Source organism: Lampetra fluviatilis, chromosome 41, assembly GCF_964198595.1.
Source record: "Lampetra fluviatilis chromosome 41, kcLamFluv1.1, whole genome shotgun sequence".
NCBI lineage: Eukaryota > Metazoa > Chordata > Hyperoartia > Petromyzontiformes > Petromyzontidae > Lampetra > Lampetra fluviatilis.
In genome coordinates this window covers 7,572,697-7,594,154 of record NC_136315.1, presented here as the reverse complement: position 1 = coordinate 7,594,154, position 21,458 = coordinate 7,572,697, and the positions used below count along the sequence as shown (strand labels likewise).

Below are 21,458 nucleotides of genomic sequence, written 5' to 3'. Positions count from 1 at the left end.
CTAAACGTTCAAAAATAAATCTCACATACCTCTTTATATAAATATAAAAAAAAACAGGAGAAAGAAATGCACGCGATCGATTACTCGAGAAGCCGGCAGGTTAAAATAACTTGTCGGCTTTGCTGACATGAGGCCTGTAGAAACAAAATGGAGAAGAAGAAAAAAAAGCACGGGGCGAGCAGCATGACTGACAGTTTTGTCTGCACAGGGCCCTATCTGAAAGCCTCTTAAATGTTGGCTCGCTTTTCTTGTAAGATTAACTGGTGACCTTAATGCAGATGGATTCCAGTCATGCCTCCCAGAGGCCTTGATCAAACTCAAGCGAATGGGTGCGTCTAGGTGTGTGCTGGACAAATGCTCGCGACGGCAGCTATGTGTTGCTACGACGAGAATTATTGCAAAGCATAAGCTGGGTCGCGCACCAATCATCATTGCAGTAGCCATGGTCTATCCGCTGCTGTTTGAAGGCCTCTGCTGAGCCCCAAGCCGATTACAAATATGTTACAGCAGTGCGCCAACTGTTGAACATCCCACCGCAGAGGCGTAGCTCGGATATTTTGTGCCCGGGGACAAACTATAAAATTGGCGCCCCCCCCCCCCCCCCCCCCGTTTAATCACATTTTCCTATTACATCGAATAAGGAATAACAATTAAAATGTTAATGAAACATTGTATTTAAAGAAGCAAATTTATAGAAATTATATTACATGGCTCACTCAGTCACTGTCGTAGACTGGTTGACATAGTCTACAAAATATACATTTTTCTTGATTTCACTGTCGCAAACTGGTAAATCACGTAATCAAAATCTGTTTTTTCCAATGTTTCTCTTTCAACGCTAAGAAGAGCAAGATCGCTGAGACGATCTTGTCCCATTGAAGCACGCAAATACGACAAAATAAGTTTCAATTTGCTGAACGACCGCTCACAGCTTGCAATTGAAACTGCTATTGTTAATACAATTTGCAGTGAAATTCGGAAATATGTCGTCTCCATAAAACACAATAAAACCAAGAAGATCCGAAGGAGTTTCTGGTAGAACTTAATTCCGGTTACTGAGCAGCATTTTGCAATCTCCAATTTCTGTGAAAAGTTCGTGGCCATTGATGTCGGTGTCATAGAAATTTCCAAAATCTGTGCAATTTCGACGAATTGCATCGACATCTGTGTCGGATAGAAGAGTTTTGACGTCCAGCAGAAATCCAAATTTTGTGTTCAGGTCTTTTAATCGTAAAAACTGTGTTGACATCTCCTGTTGAACTCGATAAAATACGTTCTTCATAACGCGCACAATTTCTTCTTCTGCTGAAAGTTCTGCATCTCTTGCCAGTTCTCCTGGCATCTTCCGACGTCGCCTAATGTTCTGTCCACATCGATCCCCCAGGCTGTGCATCTTGTTTTGGCGTTTTCTACAGCAACTTGGCTCAAATCATCACGAAGCTTGACAAATTCATGCTCCAAAGATTCAAGATCAGTTGCTGCTTCCTTGAAATTCATAGTAGGATCCTGTAAGCGCTTCTGAACACGATCAATTTTTCAAAGAATGACATTCCAGAAAATGTAATAAAACTATGAAGTTAAAATTTAATACGCATGCCTGTAACTGTTCTGCATCACTTCTGGTTTCAGGCGTCATAGTTAAGTCCGCCGATAATTTGTCTAGCAGCCCTACTAGTTCATCCAGTCCTTCATAGATAGCTTTAACAGCTTCTGATCGTGCACTCCAGCGTGTTTCAGGCCGTCGTAGTTTCCGCCACCAAAAAACAGGCCAGTGACTAAGGCTGAAAGACTGCACCTGTCTGTTGTTTGGGACGTTCTTCCATTTAAGTTCTTAATAGGCGCGCGTACCAAAATGTAATTACATGACATGTAAGCTGTGTGTGGCGGGATATATAAACTTTTAGGTTGAGGTGTAGATTTGTGCAGTAGTTTCAGGCTGCCGCGCCCGCCACAATAAGTTATAATGTAACGTTGTAAGCCTCATTTTAGCGCCCCTTTACCTTGGCGCCCGGGGACATATGTACCCCCCTGCCCCCCCCTAGCTACGCCTCTGTCCCACCGAGCAGCATAGCTTCCACGAGGTGCTCATCATTTTATTGACCAAATAGAGGTGATGTGCTCAGTCAAACTAGGCCAGGATCGAGCTCATGCTTTCAAGAATTGGAGCGTTGCTTCTCTAATACTCATAAGCGCTTTATGACCAACTCATACACAATTCACCTAGGCCAGAGCAGTGCTGATCAAAATTCAAGTTTTTACTTTTTTTTCTATCAGGTGAGAACTCAAGAGACCAGGATGGTCTCATTTGCAAGTGTAACCTGGGGTTACCAAAAATGGCAAACAAAATAAAACATGATAATAAGTACAGCAGTGAAGCAAATAGAAAATTACAGCAAAGTCAATCACGTTAGAGGAGAAATTAAAATTACCGCACAATCATAAATCAGTATTTTGAATAGAAATGTCCCGTAATGTAAGTTGGCTCTGAAAAATTACGTTTTAACCCGCTCAGCGTCCAATGACAGGGCAACATTGAACAGGACATAAAATGCATGCATCGCAAACTCAATGCACGCTATGCACGAACAGTCATTTGGGATTGTGCGAGTGTTTGAAGCGTGCGCACGTTTTTTTTTTAGGCAGCGCTGTATGGCGTATATGAAAGGAAGCCGCTCCTCCGCTCTTCAAAGGGCTGAAAGAATGTACACTAAAAAAAAACGTGCGGCGCTTCACACTTTGAGAGAAACATTTTATTTTTAAAGACCTCTCCCTCTCAAAGCTGTATAACGTCTACAGAATTCCTGACGACGGGCGCAGAGTAGTTTTGTTGTTATTGTTGTTGTATTATCCCTCGACGTGTTTTGTAGCGGCGGTTTTTTTGCCAACGCTTAAATCTCCGACGATAACTTCCTTGCAGTTCTATCTTCCCACGCCGCGCATATTTTAACGTGGATTTGCAAAAACGCTTGCAAGTGGTGGTGGGTTTGCACTGCTCTTGGCGGGACAGGGTTGCGACGGGGCGACAGGAGGGGGACTGACATTCTGAAATTCAAATCTGGACAGCGGGGCCCATAATTAGAGCAGATTCTCTCGATTGTACGTGCGGGAATTGTTGTTGGCGCCAGTCCAGCCAAACAAAAAAAATGTGCACACCGTAAGCTTTGTTCTTGTTTTATTGTCAAATTCAGTGAAATCAGTCCCATCATTTAAACAAAAAAAATCTCTATTCACCCAGAAAGTGAGATCCAAGACTTAATTTACAACCGAGTATAATCCCCACCACATCATATGCTTCCCATCAATATGAAGTTCAAAAACCTCACGACCTTATTGTTTTTTTATGCATGTGGTTGTCATAGCTCGACTACACATTATCCATCACAACTCTACTATCTCTCAATGGACCATTAACTCTGCTTTCAAGTTGCTAGGGCCACCAAACATGCCTCCTGGATCACTTGTTTTCAGTTGTGATCCATGCCCCGCGCAATGCAAGTTGCTTTCCGCGTCAAGCTGCACGAATACCCACTTCATCGTTTTCGCCTTATATAGCCTGGTGCACTCGTTTTTTTGCCGACTCGCATAATATTTGACAGTTTTTTTTTGCCACCCCCCCCCCCCCCGAGGCCCCAATAAGGGCAAGGTACACATTGACGTGGGGCGCTGTGCGGCATTCTTGCTTCACCGGCTACTCCTCTCCAATCGTTGAATCCTCCGCCATCTCGAGCGAGACCCGGTCACGAGGTGGACCTTCTACTGTCCACGACACCACCGGCGGGATTCACATTCCGGGCCGTTTTCAAATCCAGCCGCCCACTTTTAACGAGCGGATATTATTAATCACGACTCCCACAAGGCTTTAAGTTCGAACCAAAGAAGGCGAGCGAGGTGGGCCCTTGCACCGTGTATGGTGGATGCCAACAATTCCGCACATAGTCCAGAGATTTGGCACTGCCCTGTTGCTTAGACAAACAAGCCCGAGTGCTTTCAAATCGACCTGTGATTTCCACCCCACCCCCCAACTCCTGTTCAGGGATATGCACAATATATTGGAAAAGGTAGCAGCCAGCCATCCCTCCCCCAACTCTGTACCAGTCACATCGTCTCAGAGGTGGTGCGATCACAACACGTCGGTCCTGCCCTGCGTGTGACAGGGGAGGGCGGGGGGGGGGCAGCATCATTCGCGGTACTCAACAGCGACAAACAAAAATGTTGCCGGCTATTTTTAGGCCGATGCCTTTCGGTGCGTGTTTTGTGAGCGGTGTGGGACCGCCTTTGCAACGAGACCCTGTGACTCACGGCCGGCCGAGCGCACCGCACCGCAACATTTTTTTTAGTTTTTGGGGCATGGCACATTGTGCGCGTAGCTTTGCTCGGGAAAGGGGGGACCGTCTCGGGCGCTTTCGTGTTTGATTTGCTGGAGGGGCAGCAAGGGGTAGGGGTGGCACGTGTCGCGAGGGGGTAGGCGCCACTCGCTGTTGCGGTTCTGAGACGCAGCAGGCTCGCAGCCGCCGTCGAGGTCATTTCTTTCTCTCTCTCGGCGCTCGTTTTTGAAAAGTGAAGGTGAAAAAAAAGGGGGAGGTTGTTTCATTACAGATAACCGCCGTCGAAGAAGGCAAGGGGGGACGACGGATTTGTGTCGCAGAAATAAAGAGGTACGGTCGCGCTGCGTTTCGGTTTCGTGGTGCAGCGTTCACGCTCCTGGGCCACGAGTTAAGAATGTCAACGTGTCACATACTTCACCGTGCTTAGTAGCAGCGTTGAATGTTTTTATGTTGCTGTTCCAACCCTGGCACGTTCAGAGAATTTACACGATGCTGATGCGTGTACTTTTATGCTTGAGGCACGGCCTTTTTTGTTTATTTACGAGCGCAATATATGCATAGTTAGCATACTCTACGTAAAAAAATACAATAAATGTCCGCTATGATTAGTTGCAAAAACTGTATCGCATTACACGGCGCCCGGTTACATTTAAGGCGCGTAATAGCTTTTAAAATTACTTTTGCGTCGCCGTTATTTCATGCATTTTGCACAGGTCATCACGGAAGATAGCTGCAACAGCACGTGGGCCGAGTCATTAATTGCAAAATGTAATTCAGCGTGTCCCCACACTTGTCAAACAACGCTTTTGGCATTCCTCGCTCAAGTTGTTAATACGCTAAGACTGTCACTTACTCCTTGCCAAACAAGCGTGCCACTATTTCGGGTTGTTGCTCCTTTAAACATGATCTCTGCAAACATTCTGCATATGTGATCTTGAACTGAGTGGCTCATTGTGGCTCCATGAATTGCCAATGCGAGCATTTGAAGGTTTTGAATGTCTGACTTGTTATTCGGGATAAATGCAGGAGAGTATTTCAACCCTTCTTGGAGTGGATCTCAGAATTAGCACCTTATTTTGTGCAATACGACATAAATGTTTTCTCTTTTGCAAACCCCAGTTGAATTTGCTGAATAATTACGTGATTGCAGCATCACGTGATTGGCCACTAGGGAATCAAATGTTTGTTATTCTTCTTGAGTGTTAAAATGTAAATACGAGTACCATGGGAATGTTGATTTCAATGGGATATTATACACAAAAGAGGGCCTTATTAACCGCGTCAGGCTCAGCTCAACGTCTAAGGTCGGATTACGGTCCAATAGCATTCATGTATGCACTCGTATATGCAAAACACACACGTGCACAATACAGGGCATGTACACGTGTTCACGTACAGCCCTTTTGGAGGTGATTTGGCCATACTTCACCACACTGGTCAGTGCTCGTCTCTGACGGTGGGTAGCATGTACATGGCAGCATAGATGTACAGCACATAAAACGTAGCCCTACAGCTGCCTATATAACCTTTTGTGCACGGTGGTCAACCATCCAATCGCTATCCAGGCTCAACCTACTTAGCTTCTCACAGCTGATGGAATCGGCCACATGTCAAGGTAATTTGATCATAGTCAGTATGGAATTTATTGTCTAAAATATAGATGATACTTTTCTTAGAGAACTGCACTGAATGCATTGACGTGGCTCGCTCAAAGGCCCTGATCGGATTATTTACAACAAAATAGACATTACATCACTTTTGGTGATATGAATGTGAACATTAGGCCAAAAACTGCCGTGCGTATCGATAACGGTTCGAAGTTCGCCCAAACAGAAACCCAACCCGCGCTCCGTGAAAACTGCAAGTCACACAACGGCAATAGCAGTGGCACAGAGGGCATCACAGGCTTCACATTCTGTCCTCTCCTGCCGCGGATATTGCGCATCCCACGGGACTCTTCTTAGGAACGATCCTTTGTGCGTCGCGTCACGGCCAAACGAGAGCGAGGCACACATTGCGTGATGCATCCCTGCCCTCTTCAAAAGGCGCCTTACAAGCGAGCACTGTAAGCTCGTTGTGCGTGCGGATTGTGCGCCAGGATAAACAAATGCCTCGGGAACGCACTTCTCGTTTGCCACGAAAAACAAACACCGCGCTGCCGAGTTAGGAAAGTGCGATCGAATTAAGAATCAGAATCAGAAAGGGTTTTATTCGCCATGAAAGTTCGCACAGACAAGGAATTTACTTTGGCAGGAAGGTGCATACATTCAACATATTGGAATCTTAAATCTTAAATAAGTGGTGTACAAGTCTAACTATTAAGAGGGAGACTTGCCCCATAGGAAGACACGTCTGCGACACTGCTAGAGATTTTAATTTTTTCACGTGGCAAAGTGTGGCATTCGCGCTACCACCACCGTAAGCGAGGCGTTTATGGCAGCGATTCCACGCAATCCTCTTAACTCGACAGCCCAGAGCTCCACCCCTTGCGCGCCCCTCGGCCAATATCGTGCCGGTTGCTGCAGCGATGACGGTGAGCTGCCGTGACTACCTGGAAAACTTGCCGTGGAATATGCCAAAATGCAAAAAATAGCGATCGCGAAAACATGACCATAATTAAGAATAACTATTTACACAGAAAAGGCGTCACTGGTGTGATGGCATTTCAGGAGAGCCCTGCCAGGGAATTTGGCTAAATATTTTATTTTACGTCGACAGTGACATACGCTTATTATTTGCCGTCTATTTATCTGCCTTTCCTTATCCGTCTGTTTTCCATCTGGCAGTTTGAATGGGTTACACCACAGCTAGTCACCAGGTCAAGTCTGGTGGGGTAACACATTCCTGCGGAGGGAGCTGGTAGGAACGTTGGGTTGCTCGGTCAATGGCCAGGGTCAACGGCGGCGTGGTGTATTCCGCAAATATGGCCGACTGTGAGGGCGGGCACAAGCCGGCGTGAGTAGGTTAAACGTTGAGTTTTATATGGGCACCACGGGGTTACCAGCCCCTCCCCACCTAGCCCCATCCCCACCCTCCCCTCTCCACCCAGCCCCACCCCTCCTATTTTTGGATGCACGACGGACGGACACAATAATCCCCTGTGAGCTGGTGGAACCAGGTGGTTCCTCCCAGTATTAATACCTCAGTGGGCTTTGCCTGGTAGGATGGGGATGGTTTAGTTTCACGTGTTTGGGTGATTTGTTTGCCTTGTCTTGTACGTTGCACTCCTATCGGGCTTTTGTATTGATTGTTGTCGTAGTAACGTTCTTACCCGACCCTACTGGACATCTGTGAAAAAGAGCTTCATAGCTCATCGGATTTCTCGAGTATAAATAAATATTCTGATTCTGGGTACTTACCACCTCTTCCAAGACGTCTGGCCAGCGTGGAAGAGTAGACCAAAACACCCTCTAGAGGGGCCCTCTAGAGCTCCCTCTAGTGGAGGCTTTTTCCACCAGCAGTGGCATAAGCAAGAAATTTCCTGGCTGCACCTTTACCTTTCATTACCAATAAGTAACATTTCAATTTGCAAGGTTAAGTGGCAAATTAATGGCAGTCTATTTTGGGTATTCTTCTCTGCAAGTTGTCAAGTATTTAATTGGACCAGGCGTCAGCTGCAAAAAACCTAAAATACCGCCCCATGAAACATCACATGTATACACCCAGGCACTTTTATTGTTCACAAGTCACATCCCCCTAAGAATAGTGAGATGACACATCAACATGCACTTGGCCGGCAAAAAAATATGTATCTGCCAGATCTACGATGTTTGAAAGTGGCTTGAGGATTTTACTCAGCCCATGTTTTAATTTTTTTGCTTAAATCATTACATCTTCTTGATTCTTTCGGTAAAGTCACGTAGAAGGGAAATAATAAAATAATACAAATAAAACATAATAAAATCATTCTCACGACGTTTCGGCCACAACGCAAGCAGCCGTCCTCAGGTGAAGAACAGGTCTGTTCTTCACCTGAGGACGGCTGCTTGCATTGTTTTATTTGTATTATTTTATTATTTCCCTTCTACGTGACTTTACCGAAAGAACCAAGAAGATGAATCCCTGCGGTCACGAAAGCTTTAAATCGAAATTTAAATAATTACAGTGCTGCGCTTTTTGGGGAAATCACCGGAGAAAATAATATTACTTCAAGGAACGTTTCCTGAAGTTCCTCCTGCCCTTTCTGTGTTTTTTTTGCATATACTTACTTGGTTGTGCCCTTATGGGTGTGGCATAGGGTATATATTATATCACACACGGTGCCATGGATGTTTGAATACTTTTCTCGCTCATGTTATGGACAAATTACGTTATTTGGTTAAGCGGGAAAGCCTCGATGAATCTGAAGTAACTCAATTCACAAGGGTCAAGCATTGCGATATTTGGCCAACTTCATTGGCCCAGAGGAAAGCGACGTCTACCAAAGGGGTATCACGCAAAGCTCCACACAGATGGATTCAATCCCCTTGCTAAACTGCCATTTTCTGGAAAGCACACAGCCCAGCAAACTTGTGTGATCCACCAAGCCTTGCCTCCAATGTGGTGAATCATATGCACCTTGTGCCACCACGCATGGCTATTATGCTCACACCTTAATTACGTGAATTAGTCCCAAAGTTTAACAATGTTTACATGTTTTATTTGAGTTAATGTGACGTTTAGTTTTTCTATTTAACTTTCGTAACTGTTATTAGTGTTACGACGTCAATTGAAGGGTAGTTGCCAGGACTGGTTTTACAGATTTCATTCACCGGTGATGTTAGCCATGGCGGGGAATCAAACTCTGATATCTGGGTTTTGTAGTGAAGGCCACGGACCGGTGCAGAACGACTTCACTTCCACCCCTCCCCACACACTTTTTGTTTACTATTACGACTGTAATATCCCAACGTATATTTGAAGGTGGCAGCAAGGCAGTACGCTTGCGTACGTTTGAAGTGCACTTCTTAGCAGGCGTTGCAAACATAGCAACAATTAGTTGTTTTTAAATAAGGCAAAGAGGTATTTTCAGGTATATATATAGACTCAGAAAATGTGGCATGTTTTGGCAAGTGAAAGGGGTAATGGGTTGCTAACTCCGCCACGTTCTTTCGCTCTGGAGGACTCGTAAGTGACATTAAATTTAACTTTGGAGAAATTTCTGGCAAAGCCTCGGATCACGAAATTGCTTTGCAAGTGCAGTCAGGTTTGTCTTCTGAAGAAGTGATCGTTTGATGCTGGAATCACAAGCAGATGTACGGCGTTACATCTCAGGTACTCCCAGTGGGGGATCTGAAATACATTATCGCTTGCTTCTAAATCAAATTTTGAACCGTTTGTGAAAATAAAATGAAATAATATTTTATATCTACGGTCGTAAAGTAGATTTGTTCCCCCTTAATGATTGTAGTGGCAGGTATTTTTCATTCCCATGGAATAAAATTTTATCCCGTTTCCGATAATTACTGGTTTCAATGAGGAATGCATGAAATGAGCACCAACATTAATCAATCAACTATGCTCTTAAATGGACATTTGCATGACTTTAATTTGAATAGTTTCCATATTAATTTGTGTTGATAGTTTTTACTTAAGCCATCGCCTATGCTATCGCTCAAAACTGTCATTCACATCATTGTGGAGAATATTAATAAACAAAATAATAAGCAAACACTCTCCTTAGCACGTTCTCCACAATGACGCTCATTATTATTTTTGAATTTTCAATTTAATTTTGCATCGAACTCGGGTCCCATAACACAAATAGTGTCCTTGCATGTAAGATTGCCACTTCACGAACATTGATTCAATCAAGCCTCACTTTGATGATGAGACACTGTACGTCAAAACCCGTCCACGGTTTGCTGCTATGTTAATTCATGCTGTTGAAATTATGCAATCTCAAAATAACTACGTTATTTTTTTTAATGTGGAGATATGGACAGTTGCTGAGCACAAGCTCGAAGCCCCAAACTGCCAAGCACCCAGCAATACAAAGCACTATTTGAAAGTGCAGTACAGATCAGAATGAAATTCGCTTTTTGGAATTGAGCAATATTGTGTAAGAACTTTGGAAAACAGTCGATGGGAGGGAATTCCGAAGTCGAGCAGCGTGAGGGAAGAAGCAACGTGAGCTTGAGGCGTGGTGGCTGAACACAGTGCAGATGATGATGATGATACAACAGTCTGCTGGACAGAATCCTCAACATGCATCAATGTTAATATTGCCGTCTTATTGTAGGGTCTATTGTGTGTTATCTTGGTGTTGTCTGGGACTGTTTTGTTGTTGTTTTTGCTGCCTTCCCCAAGCTTAATTAATAAATATGACTTATACGATGTATTATTTATATATATATTTATTGACTTGCCTTACTTTTTTTCTCCATGTGGCACTCCTTTCGTTGTGTTTGCATTGTTCGCTGTTGGAACTTGCTGACACGCCCACACTGGGCATCCGTGAAAAAGAGCTTCATTGCTTCAAAAAGGCAAACACTGCCCTGATTTCAATGTCGTTGGGGCTCATCAGCAGAGCGTGCTGCTCTCGCCCATAACACCAGGCGAACGAGCAGTACCTAATCATGAATAAATTGGCAAGTGAACGCGTGCATATTTAATTATATTTTTGATGGCATACACCAATACAGCTCGTCCCCTGCGTGGTCTCGAGCAGCAGCCGTCGTTGCATGCATGACGTGTGACATCAGCTGTTGGGCAATGCTCACCCCCCCCCCACAGCACCAACTCAATCCATCTCGGCTGGACGGCTTGTGCCGACAGTCTGTTTGTCATGTACGCGGGGCAGCGATGGCAGGAACGAACCGACGCGCCTGCCCGTTGACGCAACCGAAAAATAAACAGCGAGGCCTGGAGTTTGTTCAGCCCCTTCTTAAGCTGGCAAAGGGCCCCCTTACCGAGCAAAGAGTGTGGCATCTCACCACGCCGAAACTCTTGGCCTGAATGTAGTGAACGGTTGTAGGTATGCCTGCTATCTGGTGTTCCTTATTCTGACTTCATCAGGTGCAGGGAATGACTTGGGATACGTCATGTAGTTTCATGGCCAATATTGTTGTTACAAGTGTTATCAGCCCATCATCCCTACATTGATCAGAAATGAATGCCACCCGATGGGGAGTCAACAGTCGTGGCATTTTGTCTGTGCTGGTCCCTGCCACAGGAATGTGGAATCTCTACTGTTAGCTTATGGCCATGGGGGGGCGGGGGGGGGGGGCAAGTGACACGGTGGTTAGCGCACTCTGCTACGAACCCAACGGCCTGGGCTTGATTTCCAGCCACGGCTGACATTAGTGATGAGTGAAATATGAACCAGTCCTGGGCCTCACCCCCCTCATCAGTGTCCTCTGAACTGTATGATGCCGCGTGGTCAAGAGAAGACCTTCATGCAACTGGGGAATGACAAAGGACTGTACATTGCTTTTTTCATATTATTATTAGCTTATGACCGCAGAGATGAATAATGCCCGAAGCTATTTTGACTACCGCAATACTTTGGCTTTCATTATCATAATTATATTGATTCCATTGCCAACTCAGCATCTCCGCGCAGGCGGGGACTTGTGTTTACAACGGCAGTGAAAAGGCGCAGCACCGTTGCTGGGAACGAGACCTCTCCGTGACGAGGCCTCTTTGGGGCGCGCCAGCGAGAAAATAGATGGGTGTGCCTCCCCCCCCCCCTTCGTGGTGCCAGCAGAGTAAGTGGCAAGAGATCGTGGTAGTAATAATAAGGCCTCTTTGGTTCTGGATGCTGCAGGGGAACGCTGTGGGGAATTATCAAAGCGCGACCGCTCTAAAATAGACGCGGGCGATGCTGATGTCCTCTGCGAAAGAAGGCCATTGACGTTGTTTATTTTTAGCGCCGGGGCTCTAAATGTAACGTCGGTCCATGAGCCAAAGTGTTCGGCGATACAAAAAAAAACATGCTCGTGTGCCGCTCCATTGTTTGCCCGCACTTCACGAAATAACGTAGCTCCTCGGCACTTTAAACGTGCGGTAATTACGTGGGAGCCTCACGATGAAGCGCTGCGTCTTCTTGACTCCTCCATAAGTCGCACCGTTATGTTGCCCGAGCGATGAAATGAGCACACAAATAACGACTGTGTCCCGTGCAACCCGAGCTTGCATAATGCAGGCCCTCACGGGGTAATTGACCTGTTGGAGAGGAGCATTAATACTGCATGCAAATGACACCAGCTCTGCGTTTGCTATAGAAACCTCATTCGGCAGGCAATTGTTGCATAGATGTCCGCTCGACTCACTTTCAGTGGAACAGAGATGGTTTTCATCGACGCCCATGGCAGAAGCTTTAAGGGCAAAGGTGCAGCCCTGACATTACTTGCTTACGGCAACACCTGGAGGAAGGGCTTCCACTCGAGAGTACATTGGCCTACTCTTCCACGTTGGCCAGACATCTTGGAGGAGGTGGGAGTACGCACACTTTATCCCACCGTACACGACCTTCCGATACACTCAAGTCGACTAAAGTTTGGCTGAAATTATTAATGCACTGCCACGACCTATATTTCTGCCCATATCCGGGCACCTAGGAGCATAGATGTGTGGGTCCACATCTTGATTGTGAAGTTGAAACCATTCCGAGGTGTCTGAGATTAGTGGCACAGATGTATTGGTCCGCGTCGTGCTTGTGAGGATCAGTACATATGAAACCAGCCAAAAATTCGGAGCTAAAAAAAAATCTGCCGAATGGTCCCATCCTTAAAATCGTGGGGTTTGCACCACTGGCTCATGACGGCCAGCAGAGATGAACACTGGTCCAGTGCTAATCTGAGTGTGGGACCTTGTCACTGTTTTACTTTAGATCTATAGCTTATCGGTAGGCAGAGTTTGACATGCTGATAACCACGCGGCAAGAAAGCCTCCCAAAGTGACCGCTCGACATCCATAGGACTCACCGGGTATTTCTTAACTCCAGTCCGCACAGCTCCCCCATGCTGTACCTTTTCATGATTACCGATCTTTCCTATTCGTATGCAACTTAAGCCACTTCTCAACCCATGCACCTGATGGTTGGTAATCACAGAGAGCTGTACCATGGGTCGTGAGGACTGGAACAGAAATACACTGCAACAGATGAGTAAAACGTGTTTTATTTCTGGCCCAAATGAGCATCAAGGCGGTGCTCATCTCCTGCTTACAGCCAGTGGTGGCAATGTCAAATTCCTATGGCAGGGTCAAGACTACCCATTGGACAACCACTGTCAACTTCCCCACAAACTGGTAGACACTTTATTGACCCTTGACCCCAGAGGGATGATGGGCTGAGTCAATCCCCAAGCCGAATTGGAGCTCGCAAACTTCAGATAATATGATCCGCTTGCTACATCGCTGAGTCACCAGACCGGGTGTTCCGGATAATTAGAGAAATCATTTGAGCTGCGCACACAGCCACACGCGCCAAATGTGAAACTCACTTTGCCAAGTGACGTTGACAGCGAGTTCCGTCTGTGCATCAACGGGACGAGCCGAGGCACCTGCTTGGATCGTTCATCCAAACGGGTTGAACTCTTTCCTTTGGCGCGAGGAACTTTTTTCTTTGGCCGTTTTGTTAAGCTGCATCTCATAATCCCCACTTGACCGTGACGTCCTCGGGATAGCAAGCGTTTACTTGACGTCAGGTCTAGCATTTGCACTGGCACGCCGTCAAGTAAGACCTTATTTGACATCGGTGCACCCTTGGAAACAGCCTGTTTGTGTTACTGACTGTTTCGTAAACAATATAGCACAGCAACTGAAGCTGTCCCAAGTGCATTGAGCTATGGCCATATATAGATGCTCTTGGATGTGTTATTCTTTGCTTGTCCGCTCACACTGTACCTGGTATATTATTTGACAATTGTTTTGCAAGACTTTGGAATCACAACGCAGTGGAAATCCTGTTATACGTGGTTATGTGTGGATACTGTTTGCACATTCTGTTTTCTGTGTATGCCCGTGTAAATTACTAAGCTTATCAACGCATCTATGAATAATATGATGAATTTACTTCCGCTTCTGACTGACTCCTCTTCGATAGTAGCAGGAATTGATGTGAGGATAATGATATTCCGGAGATAGATTCGGGTGTTACGGCATAGAGGATAAGTGGCGAACAGGAGTACAGGTAAAAGAGCTTTCAATATACAGTAGTTTACAGGGTATCAAGTGCGATGGCATCAACTTTCTTTGTGTGTCATGAAATGTTGCGGTCACCTTTAGGGACGTTTATTCCTCCCCCGTTGCCTCTGTCCATCCAGCGTTCAAATCGTCACACGTTTGCGGAAAGTTGCTTGCGGCATGACATTTGGTGGGGTCAAATGTGGGCAACCCCATCTCTGTTCATCTTTCTTGTATGGCGATGATCAAAGTATAGATTCCTTTTAAATATGAGGTGTTCCTCCATTTACGAGGAACACCTGAAATATGAGGTTTCATCCTCTCAGTGGCTTTTGGCTGGCCATCGGACAAAGACAGTCACCACATCAAGCGCTTTCAGATGCTCTCCTGCGACCGTCTGGAATGCTCTGCCTTCCGATATTAGGAAGCCACTAAAGCTATGCACTTTTAAATCGTCTAGATTGAAAATGAATTTCTTTAGAAGTGATTTTTGTATTTAGAAGTTCAACATACATACATACCTCCATTCGTTCCTGTAATGGTGTGCTGTGAGCACAGCATGCACGACTATTATTATTATCTCATTCACAAAACAAATAAATAAGCAGACAATTAATGTGGTATTGTTATTCCCCACAACAATGACACTAATGATTATTAGCTTTATTAGTTTGTTTAGCACGCAAAAGAAAACATTCACATGTTTGTGTAGACATGAGTATCCCAGACCAATTTTTTGGTTTATATTTATGAAAAAGTATAAAAGCATAACGGTGTTTTTTTTGCATCTGTTTTAACTTACAAAGAGATGGCTGAGAGGTGACAGTGGAGCAACGGATTCTTAAATCTATTTGTGTGGAACCTCGTGTTCATGGGGTGGTTTTCATTGGGCCTTACAGTTTTCCTGACCACGTGCGAAATGCTCGTTAATAGAAATTTGCTGAACGTCCAACCAACAGGGCCCTCCCGGGAAATAATCTTGAGACTTATTGAGGCTTTCCTTTATATAAAGAGCAACGATTTGTACAAATAAAAACTAATTACTTGTTATTTGTACAAATAACAAGTAATTAGTTTTGATGTAAAGCTTTCGTGACTGTAGGGATTCATATTCTTGGTTATTTTGGTAAAGTCACGTAGAAGGGAAACAATAAAATTAAAAAAATATATAAAACAATATCATTCTCACGACGTTTTGATTGCAACACAAGCAATCTTTATCAGGTGTGAAAACCACAGCAAGAAAATTGCCACTTTTTTCAAATTTTTCACACCTGATGATGATTGCTTGTGTTGCAATCGACACGTCGTGATAATTTTTTTGTTTTATAGTTTTATTTATTTTATTGTTTCCCTTCTACGTGACTTTTACCGAAATAACCAAGAATAAGTCTTTAGTTACTGACATTGTCGTTCACATCAAGCTGTAGTTACAACTCACAACCCTTGGCGTGACCTGGGAGAGTTGAAATGCTACCGATTGCGTTTTTACCCAAATGGTAATCTAAAAATATTGCGGAATGTGGTTCTTCGCTTACCTATTTGAGCTATTTGAGGACTGAATTGTATAAATCCCCGACGATGCTGAGAAATTGTCATTTCCCATGAAGAAAAGTATCAATAGCTCACAGCTCTTAATGCAACCCACTTGAGTTGAAATGCTACCAATTGTGAAATTTTGCCTGGGTGTTAATCTAAAAACAATGTGGATTATGTTGCAAACCTGTTTTGATCTATACTGTAAGGTATTTTTTTTGTTAAATCCCTCATGAGATTACATTTGTCACATTCAACTTGCAAGCTGTGTTTTTTTTTGGCCCGACTGACAGGGCACGGTGATTACATTCTTGGTCTGTCACTCAATCAACTAGGTAGGGACAACGTAGAGAATCAAACCCATGTTGAGATGGAGCTACACACGCATTGCGACAGCAGATGTCTCTTCACAATAAAGGGGTTGTTTTTGTTGGTTTGATTTAAATCGCGTGAGTAGAAATGTGTCGTTAACCCACCACCACCCGACACGGCCAACTAGCTCGGGTTCGTCACGTCAACAAAACGTGCCGATTATTTACTACTTTAGCACACCCGGTGTATTGCAGAGTAAGTCCACAAGATTTACAATAGAGTTGTGGGGGGTATTGCATCATACTTCACCGTGTCAGTGTGGGTTGGTGAAGGCAGGGAGCATGAATGTGGGGGTTAAGCAGTGCAGTACAATACAACCAAATAATACAAAATTGCCGAGGCAATTAAATATTTTATTTCTAAACACTCGTTTTTTCCAGGGGTGTACTTAACTCCGTGACTGGGGTACCAATCAATCTGAAATAAGTGCCACTCCATGATGTCGAAACGCAGCGAGGACGATTGCGCCGAACCCCTGAACGCTCGCAAGCACCATAGTGGTGCATCGTGTACAGCTCGTCGAGATGAGTCGATTGCCGCCTCGCCGACCATCAACAGACTAAAGATGACTGCATCACGGACATTGTGCAAGAGCCGGATTACTATGGTCACCCAGGGTACCGCCATAATGTTCAATTGGTGAAGTACAGAAATACGTAGGCAACACAAACGCAGGCTTGTCATAAACCTCACGAGCCGAGCATTATTTCCCGATGGAAAACTCGTTCGTTTATCTTCTTGGTTCTTTCGGTAAAGTCACGTTGAACGGAAATAATTTGGCAAATTATTATTTTATTATTTCCATTCTACGTGACTTTACCGAAAGAACCAAGAAGATGAATCCCTGCAGTCACGAAATCTTTAAATCGTTTGTTTATCGCTGCTTTTTGTGTTGCTATTTTTTCCCTTCCGCCCGCACCTCCGATTAGCACGGTTGACTACGTACATCGCAAAAGACGTTGAACATAATGCATTAAAGGTAGTTAAATAATTACATTCCGATCTGTATGTCCGCGTAACAATTAAATGTGTCAGTATATTGGCATGTTGGCCCTGCAGACGTGTAATGAGTAGCAATTGCTGAAACACGCAAACACAGAGGGTCGATACCGCTCCAGGGTTGGCGTGTTTCAACAAATGCTGCTGGCTGACATCATTCTGGAAAGCTGATGGGACTGAAATGAGTTTTCTTGTTACGTGGAAATACGGAAAAGAAAGGTGGTATTTTGAATGGAGTGCAAAAGCCAGTCTGTGTGTGCTTCAACTCTTGCTGTTTATGCTAATTGAGTTGTTTTTATTCCATTAGTTTTGTTTTGCAGGCAGTGTGGCCGCAGAGTAACTTAAATCTCTCGTTCACTTCATTGGCCACTCATTAGAATCAGGTGAAAGGCGAATAGAGACAATGCAGCTTTTGTAAGAGCTGAATAAATACAGCCAACGAGTGGAACGGTGTACAAAGTGAGAGTTTGCAACAACAAAAACGAAGACATTTGGCAAATTCGGTGTAAAAATATACCACTAAAGTAAAAACTCCCTCTTGTAGGCCAGCATTTGCGTGAAGTCGGCTGCCCGGATGTGCTTCCACCAGAGGTCGGCTGCCCAGATGGCCTTCCATCATGTTCTTCTCTGCATCCATGCCAATGCCCACCGATCCCTTGGTTAATCTTAACAACTAGCGAATGAGGAGGACCAAGAGTTCCACCTGGCTTACACACCAACATTCTGGATGCGGCCGCATTTTATAATAACAATAACAAACTCATCTTCTTGGTTCTTTCGGTAAAGTCACGTGACTTTACCGAAAGAACCAAGAAGATGAATCCCTGCAGTTACGAAAGCTTTAAATCGAAAAATAACAAACTCAGTTTATAAGCTTGCCGTGGACGAAGCTGCGGCCCTGCGAGGCGATCGCCCGTTGACCCCTTCCTGCGTCCACGGTAAACTTGGCAGCATCCACGATGTCGGTATAAGCCTGGCGAATACTTGGTCCTCAATACCTGGATAATATCGTCAAGGAGCATAAACCATCATGCAAACTCCGGCCATGCCCTGGTGGTCCCCCTCTTTAAGAAGGGAGACCGCACAGACTGTAACAACTACAGGGGCATCTCACTCCTCAGTGTGCCGGGAAAGGTCCTGGCAAGGATTATTCAACATCGCCTTGCCAGGCGCGCTGAGAGGCTTGCGGAGACACAATTTGGTTTCAGACGGTTGCTGCATCACGCGCTTTAACATGCCCTTTTGTGGCCGTCTGGAACGCTCTTCCTTCCGATGTTAGGAAGCCGCTGAAGCTATGCTGTTTTAAATCTCGATTGATAACTAATTTCTTTTGAACAGTTTTTTGTGTTGAGTTTGTTGTCATTCCCCCGCACCTCCGATTAGCACGGCAGGCTATGTACAGTGCGACAGAATTTCAACGTGCATACAGCATACATACAACATACATACAACACACATACAACACACATACAACATACATGCAGTGGTGATGTATATCTGAACCAGTCCTGGATCTGCACCTTCACTCGTCGACACTGACCAGCGTGATAAAGTACGGTCAAACAACCTTGGTGATCAATACGGTGTGGGGAGGCCTTCATCCAGCAGTGGATTATCTGAAAATTATCTATTAGTACAATCATGATTTAATGTAAAATGTGCTAAAATTATCTACAATAGTGTCCTGTGTTTATCAACCCCTCTAAACATATCCCTGTATTTGATCTATCTTTTCCTATTACCATGATTCCACAAATGCAGCTTTTGTAGTTACGTGATACTGACGGATGTTTCAATAGGAATTTGGCTTCGAACTTTGCTCTTTTATGTGCCGGTCTCAGGAGTGTGTTATGTAGCGTGTGTTGCCACAGTTGTGCTGATTGTGCATGGCAGTACATGATTAATTCAAAGCATAGAAACCGCACCATATAAAACTGCCTTTGCAAGTTTTATTCTCTGGATTAAAAGAACAAAACGTCTCAATCGGACTATGAAGGCAAATTCGAAATGACGTCGGTTAGAGCCATAATCCTAGCCTTTCCTGAGTGATCATCTTTTGGTTCATGTAATTTAATGAGGCATACTCTCCAGCCAGTATTTTTGGTAAGAAATGCAGTTCAATATATCTGGCACTGCAAACTTGTAGTGCCAAAAGAGCAAGTGAAATTATTATTTTTCCTCCTATGCAGGTAACATAATCTTTATTTAATGATATTTGTACTTATTCTTAGTTATTTCGGTAAAGTCACGTAGAAGGGAAATAATAAAATAAAATTTAAAAAACAATAAAATTCTCACGACGAAAAAAGTGGCGGTTTTTTCAAATTTTCTTGCTGTGGTTTTCACACCTGATGATGATTACTTGTGTTGCAATTGAAACGTTGTGAGAATTGTATTTTTTTTTATTTCCCTTCTACGTGACTTTACCGAAAGAACCAAGAATATGAATCCCTGCAGTCACGAAAGCTTTAAGTCGAAAAATGTTTGTACTTGTTTTTTGGGATCAAACTCTACGGCACATTCATCTGTTCAATTTACATACGCAGCACTAGACAACAAGTGCATGCAACGCACCATTACCTAATTGACACTTGAACAACAACAACAAAATTGATGAACTTGGAAAGGCGCGCGGTGGAGTTTAAGAATCACCGCTATCTTAGTTGACATGCTCAGCGCGTGATTTAAACTGCAATGTAAGGTTTTACCGAGCGAGTCTATGTTTTGCAGACTACTCGCGCAGCAGATGGTGTGTGTTTATATATATAATGAATGTTTTTACGAAGAAAATTTTGCAGTTTTCCAGTTAAATGCATTGGACGGCACCTGATGCCGGCAATCTGGAACACCCATGGTGACTTTATTTAGCATAAAACGGTTCCTGATGTTTGAAAAATAGGGCACGTGTTTAAAATAAAACGGTGTGCAATTGTGCGACCGCGTGCGGCCAACACGGCGCGCGGACGCGCACGTCCCTGCCGGAAAATGAAATATCTGTTTACTCCGGAATCCTGTTTAATTATGAAACAGGAACCAGTGGGGGACCCGCTCTTTATCATGTTTTCGTATCTCGAAAAACACATGCCAAAAAGTAGAATAAACTTCAATGGGAGTTAAACCAACACAGCTCCCTCTTTTTTTTGCCAGTTCATAGGTCGACCCAATTTTTTTTGGTGGGGGGGGGAGCATTTCTGGAGCTGGGCCACAATCCAAAACAAATCGTTGCAAAGACCTGGAACGTTCCATTGCCACTTACAAACCACCCGTGCTGCGATATCTGTACGACCATTGTTCAGCACACTGGTTTGAGCAATTAGAATGTTGCGTAAATTACTCGGGTTTTTGGCCAGTATGTTCACGAATATTGGCTTTCTGAACACTGTTGTTTTCAGGTTGTGCCACGCGTTGTTCGGTGGAATATTCGACGTTTTGTCTGGGTGGGAGCTTCTTCAGCAACTGAATGGGGCGGCTTACTTTTCAGTTCCTGAAGAAGCTCCCCGCAGTTGCAGTGAAACGTCGGACATCATGCCAAACAGCACACGGTGCAACCCTAAAGCACATTGGAGAGCACAAATGCCAAACATCCACACAGCGGAAACACGTTGACGGAGAAGTTTCAGATGACAGCATATGGATCTGTCGCATCAAAAATGTCGGAAATAAAAATGTGTGACAAAATCATTGTTAGAATCCCAATAATAGACACTCTTATCCGAATATCGTTGTTTTTCTTTGCATATTCGGAGGTCCGTTGTGCACAGATTAAAATGTAAATGTGTCAATAGAATGGCTCGTGTGACAGATGTTGACACCTGTTGTTTTTCCTTTGCGCTGTCATAATGACGCATTTAGCGTTAAAAGGGGGGTGCCTGCAAATACGAGTGTGACATTAATACGCCGCGAGTGGCCTGGCCAGCGACCTTGTGAAACTCTATAAAGTGGTGATGGGGGCGGGGGATCATATGAAATAAGTGAGGTCTATTATTAATGATGTCACCATATGATAGGACTGTTAGCTTTCTGATATAAATATAACATTTCATCTGGCGTTAGGGCAGTCAGTAATTTGGATGCCACTGTGTACACACGCACGTGACACACACGTGGCTTTTTTGGGGA

The 21,458-nt window shown here is 44.4% G+C and overlaps 1 protein-coding gene across 13 annotated transcripts in view; it reads left to right on the top strand.

Annotated features, from left to right (window-relative positions):
* Positions 1-21,458, top strand: part of LOC144946506 (sorbin and SH3 domain-containing protein 2-like) — a 193,591-nt gene that overhangs the window by 57,406 nt on the left and 114,727 nt on the right. Inside the window, exon 1 of one of the 13 annotated variants that reach the window (XM_078875444.1) lies at positions 4,501-4,655. The exons of the other annotated variants lie outside the window; for them this stretch is intronic. The gene's annotated coding sequence lies outside the window, so the exon portion shown is untranslated. Of the gene's footprint in view, positions 1-4,500; positions 4,656-21,458 lie in introns of those variants that run through there. 13 annotated transcript variants of the gene reach the window in all.